A 26,195-nucleotide genomic window follows, 5' to 3' on the forward strand; every position below is an offset into this window, starting at 1 on the left:
GAGAAATAGTAGTTTGTTCAAGGTCATGCCACCAAAAAGAGCAGATGTGGAGCCTGGCTGTGCGCTATGAACTTGCTACTGCATTGGGCCCAGATGTAGCCCACAGCCTATGAGGAAACACAGGATCTTTCTAAATTGAATTATGCGGTATTTCTGGCTGATCCTAAATAAATAAAAATGGAGATGGCTATACAGTAGCCTATCATAAATATAGACTTCTCAATTATAATTTATTCAAACATATTAGAAAAATATGAGATGTTATGCTGCCATGTTGTCTCTGAACCCTGCAGAAAGACTACAAGCACCTTAAGAGAAGCCTGTACAACATGAGGTCAGCAGACTGAGCTGGCCTGGGCCCGTGACCTGTCCAAGAGATCGCCCCTCCCACATCTGAGACTTATTTAAGTCATTACTACACTGTGTGATATGCAATAATACCAGGCCATCTGTAACATGTATATTACATGAGATAAAAGATACTGTCAGTATAAAAAGAGTATACAGGGAACCCACTCTAAAACTAAAGATCACTAACCCAGGTCTCCATTGGATAAGCAAAAGGAAGCCCTTCTTTTTGGTTGTTTTGCCATATAAGTGGCAAAATGCTTAGAATGAGCCAGGCATGGTGGCACATGCTTATAGTCTCAAAAAAGTTGAGGCATAAAATTTCACCTGGGACACTTATCGCGACCACTCTTCAAAAATGTGTGTGTGTGTGTGTGTGTGTGTGTGTGTGCGCACATGCGCGCGCGCACACACACACACACACACACACACACACACACAAAGGGCTGGGGTATAGCTCACTGTGAAGGCCCTGGGTTTAACTTCTAGCACCAAAGAAAAAAGAAAAGAAAATTTTAGAAGGAAGTACAGGAAGATATTAACATTCAAGAGGTGTGCTTTTCCCATTATTTCTCCTTTTCCCTAGGTAAGTTTCCTAGTAATGAGTACTCTTTCACTTATCAGTGAGAGAAAAAAATGAAGTTCTATAAAGAATTAAGCTCTAAAGAGTTGAAATTTTTCACCTAAAATAAAAAGGAGCCATTGAGCAATTAACATGAAATTTATAAGGTTTCTAATTTTCATCTTGGACACTTCTATTAACTTGCTCTGTGAATTCTCAAATGGCACCCCTCTGTCTGTAAGGTGCCCACCTCTGCCAATCCAGTGTACAATACTAAGTGAAAATGGCACAAAAAATACAATAAGGAGTATGCAATTAAGAAAGGAAGAAGTCATTGAACCCTCAACCAGCTTTTTTTGTGCAGATTAAAGTTAATATTCCCTAGTTGTCTTGTTCCTTTTATACACAAAAATCTACAGTTGATTTTTCTTTTGGCCTTTAACAAACAAATATGATATTACTAATGTCACTGTGAATCCTCTACACAGAAACCATACAAACACTCCATGAGCTTCCTCGGGCTGGTGAATCTATTTACCCACACAGTAGCTGCCAATATCACCACTGAACACCTGCCAATGTGCTCCCACAAAATGTGAGCATAAATAAATGCCAATGCCATTACCAAAACAAAGCAAGGTTTTATGTTTTTGTTTTGTTTTGCAGTGGGAGCCAGGGTGCTACAACAAATTTCCATCAGCACATAAAACCTCCAAACATCCTAGCTTTAAGTGGTGTTTATCATGAGCTGTCAAAAATCTGGTTCTCTTTTGCAGCCAGAAGAATGACTTGACCACATGAGACAAAGCTTTCTTTACAATGAAGACTAGAAAAAATAATTTTTGGAACTGAGGAGACAAAATTTAATTTCACTGTTAAATTCTGATGTTCACTGTTTCTGAGTTAACCTCTGAAGCTCTGAAATTATACTGCGTATCACTACCCTTGGCCACTGGTGTACCTTACACTTACCTTCTAGAAGTTACAGCAGTTTATGTTCCTCAAATAGGTATTTCCACACTTAAGTACACCCAGAAACAAATTCAAGAATTAAAGAGAGCCTCAGGAGAGGAATGTAAGATCAAAAATAGTTCCTATTATCTCAAAAATAAAAATAGGCCAAGAAGCCATTCTCTGGAAATCTACATTAGACTTTGGAGGTATTCTCAGGTCTCACCTGACCACTCATTTACCATAGCCAGAGACAACTGCAGAGAGCAGGACAGAATCAGTGCCCTCTGATCTAGTCTCGTCCAAGAGGCACAGTGATCTTCTCTAAGTTGCATCTCATCTTGTTACCTGCTGTTTAATAACTTCAATGCATTGACTATGTTGAGGCTATGAGACCCTGCATCACAGACATGTATAAACTTTAGACCTGCAAGATCTGCTACTGGCAGAAATGAGACCAGGGACCTAGCTCACCTAACCAAACCACATAAATCGGAGTCTCCCAAGCGCCTTACTCTCTTTAGCATGGTGGATGTGCGGGGGCAGCAGGTTTCCCAAGACGGCACTGTGGACTGGTGGTGTCCCAGTGCAGACAGGGTGCAGGGGACCCAGAACTAGCCTTGCCCCAGCGAGGTGCAAAAGGTACAGAGGATGACTGGTTGCCAGTCCAGGAGGACCTTGAAGCTGAGCATGGAGGCTCTAGCGATGAGAGCTGGTTCTGACCACTTCTAACTGGATGTCACCATTATTACACCCCATTTGAAGTCACCCATCCCAAAAAAGTCACCATTGCGTGGTTTGAGGGTCTCTCGAGGTCTTTCCTAATCTGGTTGTAGCCAGTAGAAACCACAGAAGGCGGTCTAACAATCACTCCGCTCACGATATTGCACTCAGCCTCAATGCACTGACTACCCTAGAGATAAGACCCAATTCCTCTCTCTGACTCCACCTCTAATGTTCAGTGTCTCAATAACACCACTCAGCCCCTCTCTTCAATAACTAGGCTCAGCTCCAGAAGGCTGTCCTACAGAGAGAGAAGACAAAGGTACATCTATCCAGGGAAGCCATAGGTGCCAGGACTGGCATGAGAGGCCAGCAGGGGCAAGAGACAGCTGACAGGGGGCTTTGATCCAAAACAAGCCTGGGCCTGATGAACTACTATGACTCAGAGGCTAATCATCTATAAAATGGATCACTGTGCAAATGAAATGAGATCCTGCAGTTCTCAGTCATGACAGAATGTCTGAGGCAGGGGAAATGCTCAGAGACTGAGTCAGCTTTCTGTGACAGGTGGAGGAATAAGGAAATATGGAGAAGGCAGCAAAGTCACAGGTCTCTAGAGGTCAAATGGGCCCCTCCTGTGACACACCAAGAACCTGGAACAACCATGGGGAAGTACACATCACCCAAAGTAAGAGCATGTTAGATGTACTACTCATCTGCCAGGTAGGTTCTAAGTGAATCATGGGGTAAGGCAGGCAGGAGAGTCACACAGTTCTCATCCTTGTCATACTTGGTCAGACAAACCAATAGAGCCTCACGGAGGGAAGATAGGAAGGTCAGGGAAGACCACCTAATGAGACAACACACAAGAGTACCTCATGAAGCCTGGAACACCCCAGGCAGCCTATGTTGGCATATCCATGCCCTAAATCCCAAACAGGTACCTACTGTGTTCTGGCACCATCAATGCTTATGGCATTTGAGATTCATGTTTCTTTCTACTCTCCATCATTATAATCCATGAAAATTACTCTTGAAGGCAGGTAGGGAAAAGGTCATTTGATAACACTGATGAAGTCTCATCTGACCACTGTCAAATAGAGATACAGTGATCAGGGCTGATAAAGCTCCAAGCTCAGCCCAAGGTCCATTCTGTAGAGGATCAAAAGAGAGCCTTGATTCTCTGAAAGGGCCAAGCATAGTACCTGGTTAGTAAGTGTGGCTGCTGAACTGTACTAGGAAGGTTCACAACTTATCAGCTAATGAATTATAAAGGCTTAAAAGTCATTCTTTACATTTCATCCTTAAAGCTGGAAAGAATAAAGTAGAAAGATTTAAGAATATAAGCAGCAAGGCTGTTTGGTAGCAACTACCATTTCTAAACCTCTTATGCCTTTCCTTGGCAAGTCACTCCTAAATGAGTATCTTGTCTATCTTCCCTGCACATGTTTTCAAAGTACGAATTCAGATTCCAATGGCTAAAAATTTCCTCAATCCCATCCAAAGGGGACAATTTAATCTGAGGCTTCACTAACTCTCTCCTGCTGACTGCCCCTTTCACAAACAGCATTAATCAGTCACTGTCCTTCAAGAGGACAACCTAGGCAGATATAACCAATCAAACAAAATCCTAACATACAAACTGATACCTACATGGTAGCCCTGACCTAGCAGACAGAAAAAATTATCTCCAAGAAGGTAACATTTAAGTTTGGTTTTGGAAGACGATGCCTTTGGAGCTTCAGGAGACTGAGCAATTCCTTCCAGCTGGAGTATCAGGAAAGATAATCTCCAAAAATAATGTGGGTGTGAAAAGCTTTTAAATCTGTGAAAATCCCAGGAATTATCATAATTACCTGCCAAATCATGAAAGAATTATAATTTTTTAAAAAAACCTTTGGCATCTCCTTTCATACCAGAATGTTCTATCTCATCACACTGAAGTACATCATGCCTCTCACGCTCTTTCATCTAACAAATTAGATGCTTCTTGGTTAAGAACAAGGCTCCCCCACCCCAAGTTTCAACAGCAGTTGAGGCTGTGCTGGTTATACCCTCAAGCTCTTCAAGGATGTTCACTTAAAAATATCAGAATCTATGTATGTGCTGAACCTCACAAGCTATCTTCTATCCTGTTTGTAGTGGCTGTGGAGGCCATGGAAGTGCTTTCTGTGAGTGTCAGCTACTTGCCAGGCCCGTCATGGGCTTGAGGAACCCTCGCCCACTCCCCTACAGGATGGGCAAGCCTAAATGTCCATGCAAGAAGTAACACAGTAGGGAGGTGAACTCATGCCTCGACGAACTTACTATCTATGCTCTTTGCACAAGCAGTCTTGAACATGGCAGAAGGCTGCCCCTTGCATGGATATGGAAGATAAATCTGTCCTGAAGAGGAGAAGGAAGTACCATGGTATTGACAGTGGTCCCTGCTCCAGCTGATCACCAGCAACTTGGAAGAGCGCTTTCTGAAAAATGCAGATTTCTGGGCCTCACGCCAGAAATTCCAATTCAAATACACAGGGAAAGAGAAAACCAAGGAAGTACTTGTTAAATGGTCCTGTGACTGGAAAAGACAAAGGAAGAACATTTCTTAGAAAGAGCTTGAACTGCTGTCATGCTGTTTCCTGGTGTAGAAAACAGTTCTCAGTTTACCATTCATAAGACATAATGTCACTGGTTCCTCCACATGTCAGCTCTCAACCTCTGATCACTAATTGATACAAATGAGGACAAAAGCCAGAGAAAAACTGCCTGGACCCAGCCAGCCAGCAACAGATGGTGGTAACAGTCACGGTTGGCCCTAACCCTCTCAGCAACAGCAGAGTGGGGGAGCCTGTGTAAGTGCAGTGCAAAGCGTGGCCTGTGAGCGGCTGCCACTGTGATACTGTCACTATCCGTGTGAGACAAGAGAAGAACAGACAGAGTAAGCATTTAGAAATGTTTAAAGCAGTTTTATACTGCTGTGAAACCCAGGAATTTGTTAATTTTTTTTTTAATTTTATGTATTTGGTACAGGGTCTCGCTATGCAGCTCTGACTCGTATAGATCCTCCTGTCTCAGTCTCCCCAGTGCTGGGATTACAGGTGTGCACCACCATGCCCAGTCTTGGTGGTCAGTTTGGTGTACCCAGGGTGGGGCAGGCATGGCATGTGGTGCCAGGGATTGAACCCAGGTCCTTGTGCTTGCCTAGGCAGGTGCTTAGACTGCTGAGCTATCTCTGTGGCCCAATTTTTCAAGATATCTTTTTTATTTTACAAAAGTATTGGTCTATGCTGAATAGGAAAACTGTACAATACTTTGAGACACACTGAACTATGATACACATGCTGTTTGAAGTAATGTGTTACATTAATAAATATGAAAAAAATAATAAACAGTTAACAATGAAAAAAGCCAAAACATAGTCATCTTTAAATAAGTTTGATAATTGAAAGAAAAATAAAACAGAACCAATGTTATCAATGTCCATCATTCTTTTAGAAATGTATACATCACATGATTTGGCCTTAAATACTGAAAATGAGGGACAATAATTACACAGTGAGTGCCGAGATGCAGCTCAACTGCAGCGGCATGAAAAGTCGTAAGAACTCAGAGCTGCTAGCAGTCGCCCTGGCCCAGCACCATGCGGCCTTTCTCAGAGCTGCCACATCCCACCTACTTACCAGAGGAAGAGAGTGAGACTCCACTGAGCAACAGCCCAGGTCGCAGTGTTTCTGAGTGCCTTTCAATCTAAGCTCTAGTTAGGATGGCCCAAAGCCCATACTCTTGCCATCACATGGCCCTTCAGGTGATATATAAACAACCCAAAAAGAGAAATAATATGTCCAAGTGAGCGAGCAGGACACTAAGCTCAGGAAGGCAAGCGCTTATTTCCTAACTGGGCCATGGCTACAGATTAGGTTCCTACTCTGAAATCCAATACTCTCTGCTCCTCCTTTGGGGGCCTTAGACACTTGACAGAGATGAGAAAGGGCAAGTATTTTGTAAACTGAAATTCTCTGCCCACATAAAGTGACAGTGGGGTGGAGAAGGCAGGAACCCAGAGCTGTGTACCAGGAGCATTACTATATGCTTGAGGCAAAACTGTACTGAATCCTGTTATCAGCTCCTATGAGGTAAGTGCTGCTACCGGCCCCACTTGTGTGCCTGAGCAACCTGGAGCACAGAAGGTAAGCAACTTGCTTAAGAGCAAACAGGGAATAAGAGCAGAACTAGGACACAAACTCCTGAGCTCATGTTCTTAGCCACACCACTCCCCCATCCTACCTCTCAGCAAACACCATCCCTGTGACAATAAGCTAGCCTCTGAAGATATGAAATAGTAGAGGGCATAAAGGGTGATGAGCCTGTAACCAGAAACTGAGGGCATCCACAAAGACAAGGTCACCATCACTCACAGACAGACAAACAAACGTAAGTGGAACCACAGCCCAGGAAAAGGTACTGTCTATCCCACAGGGAAGCACCTGTCTTTAGCTGCTGTTATGGATTGTATCTAGTTGTCCACTAAAGCCTCATGCAGTCATTGCAGTAGGCTTCTAGAGTTTGTGATTAATTCATGATCCAACGCTGGGATAATGGGTGTGAGTGCTGCACCCATCCTGGGGCAGATAGACTGAATGCAATATAAGGAAGGAAAAGAGGCTTGCTAACTGCTGCAGCCACTGCTCCTCCCTTTTAACTCTTGCTAATTTCTGCTACCATGAACTGCTCCCCTTGGCCATGTGCCATTCTGCCTTGAAGACATCCAAAAATAGGTTAAAACTTCCACAACCTGTGAGATAAATAAACTTTTCCTTCCTTGATTTTGAATGTTGGGTATTTTGTCCCAACAATGAAAAAAGTAATTGAGACAGCTGCCATGGTTAAATAACTAGCTGGGCTCTTGGCTGAGCCTCCCAAGGCCAGTCGAGATGGTCAAACTTTGCAGTAAGAGAAGGGGCACCCAGAGTGACCCAGAACCTCAACAGAGGCAGAGCCTACCACAGGACTTAGCACCCTGTGGGATAAGATAGGGAAGCTATGAGATAAGATAGGGAAGCTCCTCAGCTCCAGGATCAGCCTTTCTTAAAGTGGTCTCTGATTCTCAGAAAAGTATTTTGGAAACTAACTTCTACATGCATGTCCCAGCATGAAGACAGTCCTCAGGTCTGACCACCACCACACCTGGGTGTTCCATATGGGAGAACTCTTTAAGGAAGGAAGATGCAGATGGGGTATGGAGAAATAAAGGTCCAGGGGTCCTGTCTACTCATTGTTGTGTGACCTGGAGCAAGTACACATTTCTGGATCCTGGGATCCTACCTATAAAATGAGGCTACTCTCACAATATGCAAGGCTGCTAAGGCATACACAAGGATAACGGAGTCCATGTAGCTATCTAGGCTCTGTCCCCGTGAGCACTTCCTATGGATCAGATGGTGTTCTAGGCACTTTATATCTTGGGATGAGCCTGAGAGGTATAGAATCATCCCCATTTACAAGCAAGGAAAGCCAAGGCTCAGAAAGATGAATTGAATGTCAAAGTCATACAATATCCAAAGAAGGGGATTAGCCTGACTCTGATGTGCACAGTCCTGTGACTGCCCTTTTCTGTATCTTCACTGTCTTTCTTTTTTTTTCCTTTTGGTGGAACCAGGGATTGAACGCAGGCCCTTGTGATTGCTGGGCAAGCGTTTATTCTACTGAGCTATCTCCCTGGCCCCTTCTTCACTTTCTTTGTTCCTGTCTGCTCATTGCTTGACTCTGCAGCATACCAGTTCAAGCCCAGGAAGCAGTTCAGGCTCACCTAGAGGAAGCAGGAGCTCCATCCCTCAGAGCAGACCCTCCTCACAGCCACATCATAAAGTCACAGCCGTCTCCAAATGCCACGAACATAGTGCTGTGTGGGCTCTGTCTGCACAGTTACTAAATAGAGGCTTATAGCAACTCTGGTGATAACTCTGCATCTAAACAACTCCCCTAGTCTCCTTAGGAACCAGCCTACCATGGCTCAGAACACTGAGCTTGAGAGGTGACACTTGAAAACATCTGCAGGGATTGCCACTCAGTGGAGGACCCCAACATGAACAACAGTTCCACTGCCACTGAGACACAGATGACAGGTAACTGTTACTGTCCCTGCACTGCTGGTCCAAGATCCCAAAAGCAGCCCTTATTCCCCTGGACACATAGTTTTTCAGATAACAACAAACCGTGGAGAAAGGTCACACAGAGCGAGCCACTCCAGTCTCAGAGGACTCCTACTTTTCCCTGCTATCCGTAAATGGCTCTGAAAGCAAAGGCAGAGTACACAAAAATTATGATATTCAAACAGTGTCCAATGCCTCCTTGGCAGTGGTTTGAGACAAATCAGTAAGAGCAGGAGAACAGGAGGAAAAAAGCAAACACAACCATGATCCATAAGTTCCAGCCCTCTGCTGAGTGACCGGCTCACCTTAGCAGAGGAAAGCAAGAGGCATCTGAGCAGTTGCGCAAGTCTGAAGCAGGTGACCAAAACTCTCACCGAGGCTGCAGAGTATTACTAGACGGCCAGTGGCAACATGGTTACCTGCCAACTCTGGGGTAGGGCTGCTGCAGACAGAAACCCACCTGCTGCATCCTCAGGTCCTGCCAAATGTAACCTCAGACAACTCCCTTTTTCTTCTTTCAGTTTTGGTCTCTCATAAATAAGAGGTACTGGGGAGATAGCTCAGTGATCTAAGTACCTGCCTGGCAAGTGCAAGGACCCAAGTTTGGTCCCTGGTACTGCACACCAGGTCGGCCCCAGAAGGGCACAGTGAGCTGGCCACAGAAACAAGGTATGGTGGCGCATGTTGGGGAGGCTGAGACAGGAAGATCACTATAAGTCCAAGTTGCCTAGCAAGACCCTGTATCAAATAAATAAATAGATAGATAGACAAATAAATAAATAAATAAATAAATAAATAAATAAATAGATAGATAGACATTATAAGAAAGAGGATCATTGTAAGCTGAAGACCAGCCTAGGCTACAAAGTGAGCTCAAGGCCAGCCTGAACTGTACAGTAAGACCCTGTCTGAAAAAGAAAGAAAGAAAGAAAGAAAGAAAGAAAGAAAGAAAGAAAGAAAGAAAGAAAGAAAGAAAGAAAGAAAGAGCGAGCGAGCTCACAAGGCTCCTGTGAGATTTAAATAAGTTAATGCATGTGCAGGAACTTGGCATGTATGAGGCAGTCCTTCACTACTGACCGTTACCTCATTAAATGGACACCAGCAGAGGTGTACACTGCCCCTTATTCTGTGGAACCTTTCTCAGGTTTTTCTGTCCTCTCCTCCCCATCTGCTGTCCGACCAGCGTCCAAAAGCGCCCTCTGCAGAGCCTGGAGAAGCACAGCTCCCTGTTCCCTACCCACGCTCACACAGCCTCCTAAAACTCAAACCAGTTGCTACCAGCACAGTCTCCACTGAAAGCCCTTCAGGCTTGCTGCCAGGTCTGATTACTTGATGTGATTTGCTTCAGAATGACGCTGAGCTAGGAGTGGACCAGCCCCTGCTGGTAGGTGCTAGAGCTGCCTGAGACTGTATTCTGGACACATAGAGGTGCACTGTATTGTTTTACCACAAATTTCTCCATAGTCCATAGTTTAAAAAAAAGTCTTGCACTACTAATTTCCTGCGGCTGGTAGATAAGCAAAGGGAGGAGGGGACAGAGCAAGAAAAGGAATGAGACATCCCAAGAGAAGGAGAGGGCAGTCACTATCCAAAGTAGGCTGCACCTCCACCCTGCCTTCCTCCTAAAGCCCTAGCCATGCTGTAGAACTTCACTCACATCTGTTTCCTTCCTGTGATCCATTCATCTAGCCTCTCCATAATGACTCCTTTGTAGTAACAGCAACAGTCGCTGCTTTTGGAGGAGTTATTCATTAGTCATGTCAGCCTCAACGAAAAGACTCTTCTTTGCAAACAAGAAAAAAGTATACTCTCTGGCCAGAATTCATAGACTTGGGATTGGTGAGTGGATCAACCCCAGAGCTATACACCTGTGTGTAGTGTGCAAGCCACACAGTTACACACTCCTGTGGTTTTGAGTGTAATGAGGAATCCTAGACCACATACCACTTGTTACAAATAATTCTCACTGTAACAGAATATAACACTGCCTGGTTAGCTGTAAGGCATGCCAACATTCCATGCTGTCTCCTCGACAGCCCACACCCTGACAAGGAATACAGGATGTCACCCAACTCGTCTTCCTTGGGACTGCCTCTGAGGACCCAACACTTCAGCAGACTGTCTTTCCTAGGCCAAAGCTGGGTGAACCTGCAGAGGAGGAAGAGGGCAAAGGCTCCTTCCCGCTGACACAGCACGTGATGCCATTCACCTGGCAGTGCACCGTGCTGTAATTACAACCCATCACAAGTACCAAGCACTGCGTTCAGTGGGGCCTGTGAAAAGGGTTCAAAAATGACTTTGACAGGCTTTGTCAACCTCACTGCTCAAGAGCAGTCACAGGCTTTCTCACAGAGGAAAGCAATTGATTTCCAGGGACCCCAGGCCAGAGGGCAGTTTGGTGGTGCACTCCTCTCCTCCAAGGCACAGAAAGTCTTTTCCAGCCTGCTTGGCCAGAAGCCAAGGAGGAAGAAAAGGGGGAGATGAGGCCACCAGTGCTATGAGCACCCAAAGCTGGGCATGGTGTTGCACACCTGTAATCCAGCACTCTGGGTGGCTAAGGAAGATCACAAATCTGAACCCAGCTTGTGCAGCTCAGTGACTTTAGTGAGTCCCTGTCACAAAACAAAAAAATAAAGGGATGGGGTTGTAGCTCAGTGTAAAGGTCCTGGGTTCAATCCTCTGTACCATTAAACAAAACAACAAACAAGCTGGAGCAGGCAGCATCTGCTGCCTGTGCCAAGCACTGCCTTGGAGTCGGCGCCTCCATACATCATCACAGCCCTCTGAGGCACGATTCCTTCTTCAAAGACAGGAGGGCTGGAGGGGAAGAGGAAGTAAATTGATTAAGGTGCACTGTATATATGTACCATACAGATCCCTATATGAATGTAGCTATAATGGTACTGTGGTTTACAAACTCCCTTTGCTATATGATTTTGTGGAAAATGGCTATGTTTATCTTGGTGTGGGGAAGATAAAGTTTGTGAACAGAAGCAAAATTTTGCCAAATGCTTCCGTTTGCAAACAGACCTGTTTAGGAACTGAGGTATTACTTTATAGATTATTTATCACAAACATACACTAATAAACCTAAACCAAGCATGGTGACACAGGCCTATAATCATAGTACTCAGGAAAGTGAGGCAGGAAGACTGCTGTGAGTATGAGGTCAACATGGACTACATAAGGGATTCAAGGCTACCCTGAACTATACAGTGAGATTGTATCAAAACAAACTAACAAAAAAAAGAAACTTAAAAGTAAAACATTTAAAAAAGAAACTCATCTCTAACATCTGAAAATCCTCAAATTCATTCACTCAACAAATATGCAGTGAGCACCTCCCATCTCTGCCAGCCTTTGGTTAGACATTGTGATGATAGTAGCAAATGAGAACGATCAAATCCTGTCCTCGTGGCACCTGTGTTTTAGATAGCTGGCTGTCTGCCCCGTGTGGAAACAGCCTTGCAGAGGCTTATCCCTAGAGCCACAGAGTCAGAACCAGGGCCTCTTCTCATCTCCTCCCTCCCTGGGTGTGGCCCAGCGCATACCCCTCCACAACTCTGGGTCACTTACTCACTGGCATATTCAGTCATCCATTCACATGTCTTCATTCACTCAACAAACATTTACTGTGTCCCAGGCATGGTGCTAGGCATGACCAGGATCCCACGCTCGCTATTAGCAGCCCAGCAGGAATCCTGAAGTCCCTGGGAGCATGGAGGAGAGCTGTCCAGCCTACTTGGGATTAGGAGAAAGGGAGATGGGGGAAGTTATACTACTCAGGATGGAGGGCAGAATGAGGGCAGCAAGCGGAAGGAAGGAGAACAAGTTCAGCCCTAGGCCACATCCAGCCCATTTCTCACCCACTCCCATCTTCTCAGCTATAAAATGGGCATCCATGCTGCCAAGTGGAAAGCTGAACTGAGCAAGAACTGGCACGGAGCAGAGGTTCACCATGGGCAGTTGATTAGTATCCTGAAAAACTGGTTGCCAGACTGAGCAAGTTATATAATACTGTGCATCTAACACCAGCTCCCTAATTCAGAGGTATTGCCAGAAAGTATTTCACCCCGGAGTGTTGCTTTCACATTTATTTAGCAGGGTGCTGGAAAGTACAGGCTTCCATATAAAGATGTAAATTCTGAAATTATGTGGCTCTTTCTCATATTCTAATGTCTTCCAGAAATCAGGGGAGCTCAGTGTGCATTTTTAATGATTTTCCTTTGGAAGGAATACATAGGGACCTCCTGAATATTTCAAACATGGCTCAATAAATTATGTCCAAGTTTTAAAAGAAAGACAGTAAATGAAAAACATTAAATTTTATGGCATCAGAAATGTTTTTCTCCCTAGAAAGTCCCTTTCTCATACAAAACAGCATTCGCATACAGCCAAGAAAAGCCCCCTCAGCTCATGCCTATCTTAGGGAGGAAGACATGACCATCACTTGTGGTAGCAGTAATTGGTATCCACAACACCTCTGCAGAGGATGCAGGGGCTTACACTGTGCTCAAGCATAAATAAGCAGCATGTGAGGGTGGTTAGGAGGATGAACTTGGATCTGGATGACTTGGTGCCAGGCATGATCCCATCCTATAGGCAGCCCAGCAGGAATCCTGAAGTCTGTGGGCTGGATGACCTTCAGAGAGTCATTCCACCTTGTCGGGTCTCAGCTTAAGCATGTGTTAACTGGCACCCACAGGGGATTTTTCTGTTATTAGGACTAAATGAATTAATATACAAGTAGGACTCGACAAACAATACCACAATTCTGATCCTTGCAACTCTGCTTGACACATGAAAATGCATGCATGTCTCAAATTCATACAAGCCCCATAACTATTACAATGGAAAGACTAGATGAGATAGTTTTTAAACCTGACAATCTTGTGAAATTTTATTTTATTTTATTTTGAAAAGTAAAAACAAAAGCAAGAACAAAAATCATAAAGAAAGACAAACAGGGTAACATACAACAATATATATGTTACAGATTTTTAAAACAAGAATAGCTAATAATGATTGATATGCTATCTAATTTGGTAAAATTTAAAAAGACACAGACTGAGCTTGAATCTGGGGCCATGCTTGCTGTTGAGCCCCACAAACTGTTGCTTAGCCCAGTTGTAAATACTGAAGCCTCACTGTTTTACCAGCAGAATGAAGGCCAGACCCTTTTTACAAAATGAGAGGTTGTGGCATGTGGCTCAGATCACACCCCCAGGAGCAGCCTACACTAATTTCTGTCACCCTTCTTCCTTCACAGAAGACCTCTGGGTCCCCCACCTCCAAGACAGAAAAGGCAATCCATATTTTCAGGTGCACCCATCAAGCTGGAAATTGGGTGAAATTTCCTCACTTCCTGGCACAAGGCACCAAGCCAGACCTGATTTGGCTTGCCCTAGAAGGGGAATGACGTGGACTGGTGCTCACCAAATGCTCTCTCTGCTCTCCTGAGTTTGCCACCCCGTGTGCATAACTGGGCATAGGACGTTGACTATTGTGGCCAACAGAATGCAGGCAGGAGTGACATATGTTGCTTCTGAGTCACACCATAGACAACCGGCATGCATCTTCGCTGCTGTCCCCTTTTCCTGCTGGCTAAGTGAGAAAATCTTTTTTGCTAGATAATATGTTTACAAGACAGAAGCGTCTCTGTCAGCCCAGACTCCTGAGATAGTATTAAACCAGATATTCTTACCCTGCCCTTGAATAACCTATGTTGGTCAGAGTGTGACTGGGAAATGTGCATTTGGTTAAAACATGGAGATCAGGGACCATTTGTTACTGAGGCAGAACCAACCTTACTCTGACTAATACATGCTTCAACTTGACAGCCCTGTATCTTCCTTGCTGTCTGACAATGGGCCTGAAAGTGTGAACAATGGGATATAGGCCAAAGATATTTGACAAAGTCTGCCTTATTGCAGCCATGGGAAATAGGTACATATCATAATCCCCTTTTTAGTGAGTCACATCATTTATTTGAAGCCATATAACTAACAGTGAAGCCAGAATTTGAACCCAGGTCTGTCTTTTCCAAGGCTTGTATCATGTGTACTACAGGGGTCCAACAAGTACTTTCTAATGAATTCCACAGCCTATGAGGACCCCAAATACAATACAAATCTCTCCTTGTAAGAGTCATCTTTCTTTTAGGGATAAGGGTATTTCTAGGCTCCATGCTTATAGGTAATACCCATTTTATAGCTAAAAAGATATGTTTAAAGAGATGATAGTAAAGTTCTCATACTGTGACTGTGAAAATAAAGTAGATAAAAGTGAAAGAGAATGCAGCCCACAAAAACATTCCACTTAAATGGGTACAAAATGGAAGACTCAAGAACACTTCCTACTGGAGGATCTCTGGCCTATGAGGCCCACAAAGATTCTTCAGTACCAAGAACAACCATAGTTAGGGGAGCTAATCAGAATCCTGGAGATGTTTGTTTCTAGGGTAGGGGAATGGGAAGACCCTTCTGGTCCCACCCAACTGCCATGGAAGGTCTAGCTGCCTGTCTACCTTGCTACAAGTGACCCCAAGAGATCATCCCTCTATATAAGAAAATCAAAGACAACTTTATCCAAAACTCAAGAGTCAAACCCAGATCTGTCTAGCTCAAAACCATGTTATTCCTACTCTGCCTGTCATATCCATCCATTCACCCTGCCTCCCAACCAACCATCCATTTATCCATCCAGCAGATATTTACTAAGCATCTACTATGTGCCAAGCTCTCTGTAGATACTAGGAATACAATAATGAAGAGACCAAAACATTTCCTCCCTTGAGTGAAATCTAGTGCAAAATGTTACAGATGATTGTTGACTATGTCACAGTATCATTATGTTCAGTTACAAAGAATCAGACATCAATCAAAATTCTGCTTCCTGTACAGAGTTCAGATTCCGCATCAATGAAATTAACTGGAATTTCTATACAAATAGACACCATGCTAGTGACTTATCCCAGAGAAGAAAGGAGGACATCAAATATGCTAAGGATGATGATAATAATACAAACAAAGACTATGAAGATAAAAAAGAATCACAGAGAGCAAACGTTTTACAGCTAAGACTACAGCTGACCATCATGTCAGAGGTTAACAGAACTTAAAGTGATCTTCACCTATTTGATCCTTTATCAGTGGTCTTTTATCAATGTTCAGAATTCTCTTTTTTACCTGGTGAAATCTCCCCCACCCCTTGGGGAGCTACCTCCCTCCACTGTTAGTTCTAGGCTGGCTATCAGCCCCACTGCCTGAAGGGTATGTGCTCTGGCCCTGCCAATCAGCATGTGTCTTTCCTTAGTCATAGCGATTGGTTCAGGGAGATCAGGAGACTCACATTAGGTTCAAGAATTGTTCCAGGATTATTGGACAGAAGTTTTCTCATAAAAAGTCTTTGTACTGAGCTAGATTCCCAAGCCTTTTTGAGAAAGGGTCTCAAAAGTTGCTAAATTGCCCAATCTAGGCTCAAAATTGTAAACCTCCTGCCTTGGCCTGCCACAGTGCTAGGATTACAGCCATTGCCACCATACCTGGATTAACTGCTTAGGATATGAGCCTGGCACTTCAAGAAGCCATCATACAGCTGCCTAGGAATAAAGGCTAGAAAGAGAGGAAGGGAAAACAACAGAAAGAGAGGACACCATGTCACATGATTTCACCTCTGCATACAACCTTGCCTAGACATTTTGTTTTCATGAATCAACAGATTTCATTTTTTATGAAACTAGTCTGCATTACATTTCTATCATTTGGATTAGAGTCCTGATTGACAAAGCCACCAACGAACTGTCACATCATTGCTTCAACACCTCCAATCACGAGAACCTAACTACCATTCATCTTTACATGGCAATGACAGCACATTCCTCCTCCTGCCAATAGTTGACTGGACTGAGTCTAGGATAGCCTACAAGGGCCAGAATTGAGACAAGTGCAGGCTTCTCTTTCATGCGGTAGCCCTTATTTCAGGAGGCTCTCTAGGCTGCAGGAAAACAACACAAATTCACTATTGGAAAATGGTGCTATGGTCTTAGGTCACATATGAGTAAGTCTGGTTTTTTTTTCAAAAAAAAATAATGCATCAATATTCAATGAGGGAATTCTTCTATCCCACATAGAAGAAGGGAGTGGGACACAGAGAAAGACTGAATATAATCCTATCTCCCAGCTCTGCCATCTAGCCAGTCAGGAAGGAGGCTGAGAGTGATGTACTTTATTAAGACAAGCAGCCATTTCTGATTGGCCCACAGTGACATGATATGAGCTATAAGTTGAGGAAGATCTGGTGCTAATGCGTCTGTGTGGCTTCATACAATTTACACAGCCTCTCTGAACCTCAGTTTTCTCACTTGTGAAATGGAAATTTTAATGCTACTGATACCCTAGAATTGTTAGCAGAATATATTGATGCTGGTGAGGCCGTGTGCACACAGCTACTACACAGGAAAAGTACTAAGAGGAGATGGCAGCCAAGGGTATCTTGGGGAACAAGGACAGTTCCTCTGTTGGCCTAGTTCCAAAAGAACTTTGTGATTTATGCTCAAAGTTCTGAGCAGCAAGTACTTCCCCTCCTTCTGTGGCCCCAGGCCTTACCCTGGTATACACACTGGCTAAGGAAGTGAACTGAGCTCCAACACTTTCCTTTTCCCAAAACATATAAGAAACCTTGTTTTCCACAGTATTTACCATGCCTACACAAATGACTAACCTCTCTCCTCTCTCATGGCACAGTCCTTGGAAACACCGGTGAGATATATAGATAGAAATTTACCTCTGCTGAGAAGAAAAATAAATCACATGCCTATTCCAGGACGCAGGATGTGCTCAACACTCTTCAACCACAGATGCACCATGTGCAGGCTCCTCTGGAAGCAGCTGCCGAGTGAACACAGGCTAAGCGCAAGGAAAGCTCACATTCAAGCTTCAGCAGTCAAAGGTGGCCACAGAAGTGTCGATGAAAACCAGTGAGCTGCCAGAACTGTCAATTTCAATTTGTTGACTTCTTTAATGCTCTCATTTGTAGCACCTAAGGACAGTTGTTCCAGACTTGGCATGATAAGGGATGATGCTAAAAATAGCAGCAAAATCCCAGAATTTCTCATTGAGGCCACAGTCCTCACTGAGCCTGGCAGATGGCACCCACTTACTTCTCTGTTATAATTCTGAGTAAGCTGGGTATGGTGGCTCACACCTATAATCCAAGCTACTCAGGAGGCAGAAGTAAGAAAATAGCAAGTTTGAGGCCAGCTTTGGCAACTTAAGAAAGCCTTGTCTTAAAATTTCAAAAATAAAATTTTTAAAGAACTAGAGGGAAAGGAGTTGCTCAGTGGTACAGTTTGTTCCTTGCATGCCCAAGGCCCTGGGTTTGACCCCGTACCAAATAAATACATAATTCTGGACAAATAAATTAGTTATTTGCAAGCATCATTATTCAGAGTGAGATTTTATTTTATTTTTTATAGAAAACCTAGATTTATTTAAGCTATTATAAAGACAAAACACTTATCATCATAAGAACTTTGAGGACCTTAACCCAGTTTCACATGTTCTGTTACAGAAAACTAACCTAAAAAGGTAATTTAAAAAAAAAAAAAATGTATTTAGTACAGGGTCTACAGGGCCTCACTACAAGATCATATGATCCTCCTGTTTTCAGCCTCCCAAGTGCTGGGATTATAGGCACGTGCCACCACACTCAGTCTCAACTGCCTTTTCAGCATGTTCTGGGGGTGGGGCCAGCAGGGCACCCAGGGTGCACCAGGGATTGAACCCAGGCCGCTGTGCTCTGCCCAAGCAAGAGCACTTTAGTCTGCTGACTAGCTGGCCCTAAGAGGGTAAAAATTAAATTAAATGATATAACCTAAGAGGCTGCAAACAATAGCAGAGTAGAAAAAACAGGGTGGGAAGATTAGAAGCTACTCCAAATCACTCATAGCAGTGGTACAATGTGTCCTGGGATATTTCCCAAGATACTTTCCAGAGATCTGGGCCAAATTAGTACAAGACCCTTCCTCCTGTGGAGAATGACAAAGGGTGATCCTCCTGAGATCTCTGCCCTTTCTTTTAGGGATAAAGGTACCTCTAGGCCCCCAACAGGCATCTTAACTTAAGCCTGTCTCCTGCCTGGCTCCTATGCATCTTCACCACAGAAGCCTACTAGCATGAAGGTGATACATGCAGCAAAGGCAGGTATTACAGCCTACTCAGAGGGCACCTAGACACAAAATTTTGGGTAAGTGATGAACTATAAATACCTCCAGGTTAAGCTAATTCACATTTATTAGCTCTGTCATAGTTCCAACTGCTGGTGACAACTTGCTATCTCACTATAGTTTGTTTTGAGGATTAAATGGTTTAAGTGAACTTTGGAAAAGAAAAAGGGACTTTCATCAACCTCATTTCAGAGGGAAGAGAGGTACCAAGCTCTTTCCCACACTTAAGAGCAGAATGTTAAAGTGGAAAAAAAAAATTCAGTGACTGTAGTAGATTAACTACTTGTCAACTTATAACACCCACCAGAACTGAATCAGTATGGTTCAGGGTATGGAAAACCCACCTGATGATTGTTGCAAACATCATAAAAAGAGAACTAGATGGGGAAATGACACGCTGTTGATTCTCCTGGAGAAGCTCGTCACACTGGTTTTCTTAATATGAACTCAGCTATTCTGATTGTCCGCTGAGGCTTAGGGCCTCACTGTTGCTGAGGATGGCTGCAGTTCTCTTCAGGGAAGCTCTGGTCATTACCTAGAGTGTTGCTTCCTGCTCTGCTGCAGATCTCTCAGCCATAGGCACAGATCCAACAAACACCCTGCTGGAACAGATTTTCTAGCTTCTACCACCAACCTCTGGGCCTTCCCAGATCTTTGATATAGAGTTGCATAAGACATTGTTGTGGGCTCTAGACCTCCATCGAGAGACTCATGGAGGACACAGCCACCGGGTCTAGGTCTTTAACTGAACTCATGCAAGACAATGCCTTGGGATCCAGGCCCTCAGCTGGATTCTTTGGGTCTCTAGAGCATGGACAGATCTCCTGCACTTTGCTGCATTTGATTTTTTGGGTGAATATTTAAAACTAATCCTATAAATTATGCCCTGTATTCCATCTATTCCCTTCCAACCCCTGATGACTACCCTGACCAACATGTGCATCCCCAAACTGTCCGCCTCCATGTCATCTTCATAATCTCTCTTTGACTCTTCTGTCCAGGACCCAGCCATGTTACATGGGCTGCTCACAGACATAGAACATTCTTTCTGATCCCCAGTGTGGCTTGTCCTTCTGCTGTTAAATGGGCCAATCCTTCATCGCAGATATAAATGTGGGGCTCTCCCCCATCCCTGTCCGTGTGCTTCCACCTTGTGCTCTTCTCCACCATAGCCACCTGAGTCTCCATCCTCAGATCTGGGTGCAAGGCCTGGTGTTCACACATTGCAGTGGACATCTCTGCAATACTGACTTAACACTAGGCACAAATCTAAATTCAGTAATAGGTTTGACATCATCATCCCTGTCTTCTTCAGCAGCAAGAGAGTCTTCTGTTTCTTCTCCAAATGTAGCATTCACCATAATATATAAATGCCCTTGTGAGTAGGCATTTAAGTCCCTGGACAGAGCATGTAAACAGATGGAGTATTTTTGTAAGAATTCTAATCTGGAGCCATCTAATCAAGGCAAGGGCCACTCAACAATGTAAAGGGCGCCAGTACCAAGGCCTTTCTCATTGATCAGTTTCACTATCTGTCCACTGGTGCTAGAGCCAGGGCAGGCCCAATGGTGGAAAACTTCTGAGAAAGCGTCAATATAGAGGCTCTGAGGGAGGTGGGCCACAGCAATTCTCCCAAAGTGAGATATTAAAAACCTTTCTAGACAGCTTGGTCAGTTACATGGTTTTAAATAGCACATGTATACTGATGACCACTAAATTTATATTGCTGCTGGAAATCCCAGAGACATATTTTTAAGTGTTTATAGGACTGTTCTACCTGAACGTTTAATAGGCATCTCCAGATTCAAAGTAAGTGACCCAAAACTCTTGACAGTCCTCCCCAAATCTGCTATCTATGCAGTCTCTCCCCTCACAGCATTTTACAATTCACAGCCTTCCATGTGCTCAAGCCAGAGACCTGGGAGTCATCCTAAAGTCTTCCTCTTCTCACCAGTATCACCACAGCCTACTCAAACAGCTTTCCTTTCAAGGCTCACTTAGAATCCAGCCATTTTGGCACCACTTCCTCAGCCAGCACACCTCCCCCGGCCACCAGCTTCTGCTACCTGTATTCCTGCAAGAGACCCCTTGTGCTCTTCTCCACCTTAACACCTGAGTCTCTTCTTCTGGGTGCAAGGCCTGGTGTTCAAACATTGCAGTGTGCCACTCTTACAGCCCTGTGAGATGCCGTCTGCTTTTACCCACAACTGCCAAGGCACTGCTCAACTCCCCTTGGAGCTTCCCATATTGCTCAGTCAAAGCCAAGCCCACACAGCAGCTGAGGAGGCTCCACCTGACCAGGTCTTTGGTCTCCTACCCCCACAAGCAGCTCACTACTTCTACCCACCTTGGCCAGTCATCCTGGCTGCCCTTTTGTTCTTTAAATCCCACAGCCCCTGTTCTTGCTCTATTTTTTCACAGGACTCTGTTCTCCCAGGAAATTCACCTTCTGGCTCAGTACCCCCTACAATTACACCCTTTTAGGACTTTGCAAAGATTAAGTTTACTGGTACATGTCAGGTATACATAATGATCATATTCAGCACAGGGAATTTATACCTGTTCATGCTATAACTTAGTTTTCTTTTTCACATTTCCCTACCATACTTTCAACCTCTCTTTCCTTCCTTGCTTACAAAAGCACTGTTTCCATTTTTTCCTTTTCTCATTTATTTTCTTTCTCTTCCTTCTCTCCCCTTCCTCAGCAGTCCTCCTTCCCATTTGAACATTTGTTTCTATTTTATAATATCTATAATATATTTTGGTCCTTGTTCACACTTTTGATTTCTCACACCAGAGAAACAATGTGATATTTACACATGTGTTTAATTTATTTCACATAAAAGTATATTCTCAAGGTGCATTCATTTACCTAGAAATGTCTCTCGTTTATCCTTCTTTATGGCTAAGTAGTAGTCTATTATATAACTCTCTCTCTCTCTTTCTGTCACACACACACACACACACACACACACACACACACACGCACACATCTTCTTTATCCACTTATTAGTTAATGGCCATCTGGACTATTTCCAAGATGTAGCTATTACAAACTGTGCTGCTATAAACAGGGGTGTGCATATATAGCTGTGGTATGATGCTTTCAATTCTTCTGGGAAGATACTAAGAAGGGAAATAGTTGGGCTGAATGGAACCTCTATCCTAGTTTTTGAGGAATCTCTACATTAATTCCCACAGTGGTTGCACCCCATTAGGCCTTTGTTACAGGTTATCTCATCAATATAACTGCCTGTTACACATCAACTCTCTCCACTGTCCGCTACTCCTTAAAGCCCTCAGCCCATGCTCTAATGTCTAGGAAAGACATTCAAGGCAGCCTCCCCAGCAGTTTCTTTGGCAGGGTCCCACACATTGGGAAGAAGGACTCAAACTGCTATCCAGTAAGAATAACTGACACTTACTGGAGGGTGCCTAGTACTTGTAGTGAGCTATCTTACCTAATCCTCTCCCAACTAGGCAGCTCTTAATCGCTCCCCTTAAACTGGAAAAACTGAATCCCAAAGACAGTAACCAGCCAAAGCACACAGCCAGATGGAAAGCCAGATCTGTCTGACTCCAAAACTGGGAAGCTTCCCATCATATAACCTGATAAGAAATGAGTGCCTGGGTACAGCATATCCACAGGAGTCAGGCAATTTTGCAGATGTCCCCCCTTCTCTGAGCAGTTTATTCTGGGGAAGGAATAATCATGTGACTTTGTACTCACAGACTAATACACATACATGTTGCTTTGTAAATTTAGACATAAACTTTAAAGCAGGTCTTTAAAAACAACCTGCTGCTCTGCCAAGGACATTAATACAAGAACTTTTGCATTTTAACATTCTGATTTCAAGTGCTTAAAAAGAAATTATCCAAGAAAGGGGGTGGACTAAAGAAGACTTCATGCTCATCCCTGGTGCTGGGGACTGGCTGAAAGGGAAGCAAAGGGGCAGGAAATTGCCAAATGGGCAGTGCCCTTCACTTCCAATTGTGGTCCCTGGAAAGGTGTTTCACTTGAGCAGGAACATACAGAGCCAGAGTGGCTGTCCACCTTCTAGGCTACAAAGAGAGGTAACAACTTCCCCCAAATGTGGGATGAGGGCCTGGGAAGAGCTGACTGTAGTTAAAAACAAAATAAAACTGCAGTTGCCACAGAGTCCTTGAGGGCCTCTTTGTCAATGGAAGGAGATGTGTCTAAGCTACCATGGTTGCAACATGTTCATTACGTGGAAGAATTTGGAGATTCTTTCATATCCCAACATCTCTCCCACTAACAACACACACTCACCCCACCCCATACACACACCCTCCCTCCTGCTACTCTTCCACAGGAAGCGCCCTGTACAGACCTCTGCTGTCTGCTGGTTAGTGCCCAACATTTACTCCTTGTAACAGAACTCATTCTTGCCTTTGAATGCCCTGAAAACCCAGAAACTAAAAGAGACACATTACCACACAAGAAGTTAAAATGTTGGCATGAGAAACAACCATTAACTAAGTCAACAGTCCATGGCTGTTTTCGTGGACATGTGACTAGCAAAGTCACACACAGCCCCAAGCCCAGAAAAGGGGGATCAAGTACTTGGGCTTACCCTGAGAGCATCCTTGTATAACACTATATAGCAAATAAAATTTTAAAAATACCATGACATGTTGGGAAAGAGTAACTGTGAAAGAAAAAGATTTTATTTCAGTTTTAGCATGAAGACGTATCTTCATTTAACACTGGGCCCTGCAAATGATGTAGCCAGTTCTGAAATTAAAAAAAAAAAAAAACCTCTAACACAAAAGACAAAGGGCTCCAATATATTACCCTTGCAAGGATCACTATCATTTAACAGATGAATCCTACCCCAGGTCCTGATTCACACACTGTACCCCAGCTCCCCATGATTGGTTCAGGATGGCCCTATCAGAGCCTGCAAGAAGTGAGGTATTGGCTGAGACTCTGGAAAGAGTAGCTGGCTTTACCTCACTCAGGACAGTGTGGCCAGAGGCTAGGAGCTCTGCAGCTGCCAGGGCGGGCACTAGCAGAGATGGGTGTGCATACAGTAGAAGCAGGGCAGAGAGAAGACTGGGTCTCCATGATTCATTCTCAGCTTCTGGATCTTCCAGGACATTGAGAAAGGCTCTTCTGGGATTATGGCTGAGTATCAAATTGGTTTCTTAGGGCCATGGTTTGCCACCCCAAGGTCCATGTGTTAGCTTGGTCCAGGTGGTGGTTTGGGGAAGTGATACAACTTTCAAGAGGTGAGGCGGGGGACAAGTGCCTAGGTCGACTTAGGGCATGCTTGTGAGAGGGAATAAGGTATTTCTCACAAGAGCCTAGTCAGTTCTATAAAAAGGACTGTTATAAAAGCCTGAGCTTGGCCTCAGGCAGTCTCTTCTTGACTGCCTCTGTCAAGACGAGATCACTTGCTTTCCATGCACTCAGGAACTCACTCATGCACTGGTGCCAAAGCACCCCCACGAGAACTGCAACAATGCACATAACCCTGTGAATCTCTAACACTGTGAGCTAAGTAAGTCCTTCTCATAGCTTAGCTGTCTCAGGTATTTTGTTATAGTAAACAAAAACTGACTAATTTACTTGGCAAAGGTAGGAGCTCCATGGGTGCATTAAAAGCTCTATTCTTGTTTTTTTTTTTTAAGGTGTGTGTGTGTGTGTGTGTGTGTGTGTGTGTGTGTATGTGTGTGTGGGGTCTCACTACATAGGCCAGGCTCGTAATGATCCTCCTGATTTCTTCCTTCTTAGTACCGGTATTACAGGCATACACCACCACACCTGGACTTAAATGCTCTATTTCTAAAGGCTGTAAGTGGGAGGAAATGGGGAGCTGTTAGTTAAAGGACATGACGGTTCAGTTATGAAGAAAGAGTAAATTCTAGAGATGCAATGCACAACACAGTGACTCTAGTTAGTAATACTGTATCACACCTTGAAATGTGCTGAAAGTGGATTTAAACATCCCTATTAGATATGCACCAGCATGTGTGCACACATACAAAAGGTATCTATGTGAATATATCACATGCTTTACTTTAAGTACACATAATTTTTATTTGTTCATTATACTTCAATAAAGCTGAAAAATGCTAATTTTAAAAACATTTATATCCGACACTTTTGGGATCAGCGTGGCAGTGTGACATGAAGGGGCTTTTGGAGGAAACATAAATGCAGTTTTGTATCCCAGCTCCATCATCTACTAGCTGGGCGATTTGCAGCATGTGACAGGGTGTGCATGTACCCAGTCCTTGTTTGTAAGGAGTTTATGACCACCTGCTACCCAAAATAGTTCAGAAGACAAAACTGAGAAAAATATTTCAGGGCCTGGCCAATGCTGGTCCTCAACAATCAACACTGGTTCAGTCTTTCTTCCCTTCACAGCTTCCTCTTGTAAGGAAGCCTTGGGGGTGAAAAGAAGAAAACAAGATAAGTTTCTTGTACCTCTAGTTTTCATATCTCAAATGGGAACACAAATAATTCATCATTTGTTATCCCTTCAGAATGACAAAGAGGCATAAATGTTACCACTTTACATGCAAACCCCATACAAAGAGAAAACACTGTATTCCAATTACTTGCTTTTGAGGGGATAGAATTTAAAGGCCCTAGAGTCATCAGAACACAAGAGTAGCTAACAGGCCCAGGCTAACCTAAACAAAACTGTGACAGATATAGGGCAGTGCAACAGTTTCATGTCACTTGCTACAAGGGATTTTTTTTTTTTTTAATTCTTGCCAAGAAATGCTCTTCAGTCAAATTTATTTCTGGCTCCTGCGCTGTAGTAGGATACTGAGCAGAGACATTATTTTCAACACCTTAGCTTTATCATTTTTTTAAAGATAGGGTTTTCCTATATAGTTCACAGTGGCCTCAAACTCATGGCAATCCTCCTGCCTCAGCCTCCCAAGCCTTGTGATCACATTCCTGTACCACCATGCCTGGCAGCTGTACCCATTTTACAATGAGATCCAAACAAAAACTTTCTCCCTAAAGGTGAAAAGCCTGAAATTCAAAGTAATTTCAAGCTTTTGTTAACTGCTCAAAGAACAAGGCATGCCTCTAGGTTTGTGAGGATGGCCTAATTTAATTTTATTCAAAATGTAAATGTATTTTTCTGCATCCCAAAATACCAATTGGTTCTTCTTTTTTGATTGGATATTGAATTTTTAAAGTGCCAGCCCTCTGTTAAACAGAAACAAACAATTTTCACCCTCCACACATGAGTAGCTGGGGCAG

At 43.7% G+C, this 26,195-nt stretch overlaps 1 protein-coding gene and 1 pseudogene across 2 annotated transcripts in view; both read right to left on the minus strand.

The window, feature by feature from the left end:
* The window catches only part of Snx29 (sorting nexin 29), a 626,724-nt gene that overhangs the window by 192,396 nt on the left and 408,133 nt on the right, over positions 1-26,195 (minus strand). The window lies entirely within an intron of this gene.
* On the minus strand, positions 17,556-20,524 carry LOC105743956 (annotated as a pseudogene).

The sequence above is a fragment of the Octodon degus genome, unplaced genomic scaffold (genome assembly GCF_000260255.1).
Source record: "Octodon degus isolate 3935 unplaced genomic scaffold, OctDeg1.0 scaffold00195, whole genome shotgun sequence".
NCBI lineage: Eukaryota > Metazoa > Chordata > Mammalia > Rodentia > Octodontidae > Octodon > Octodon degus.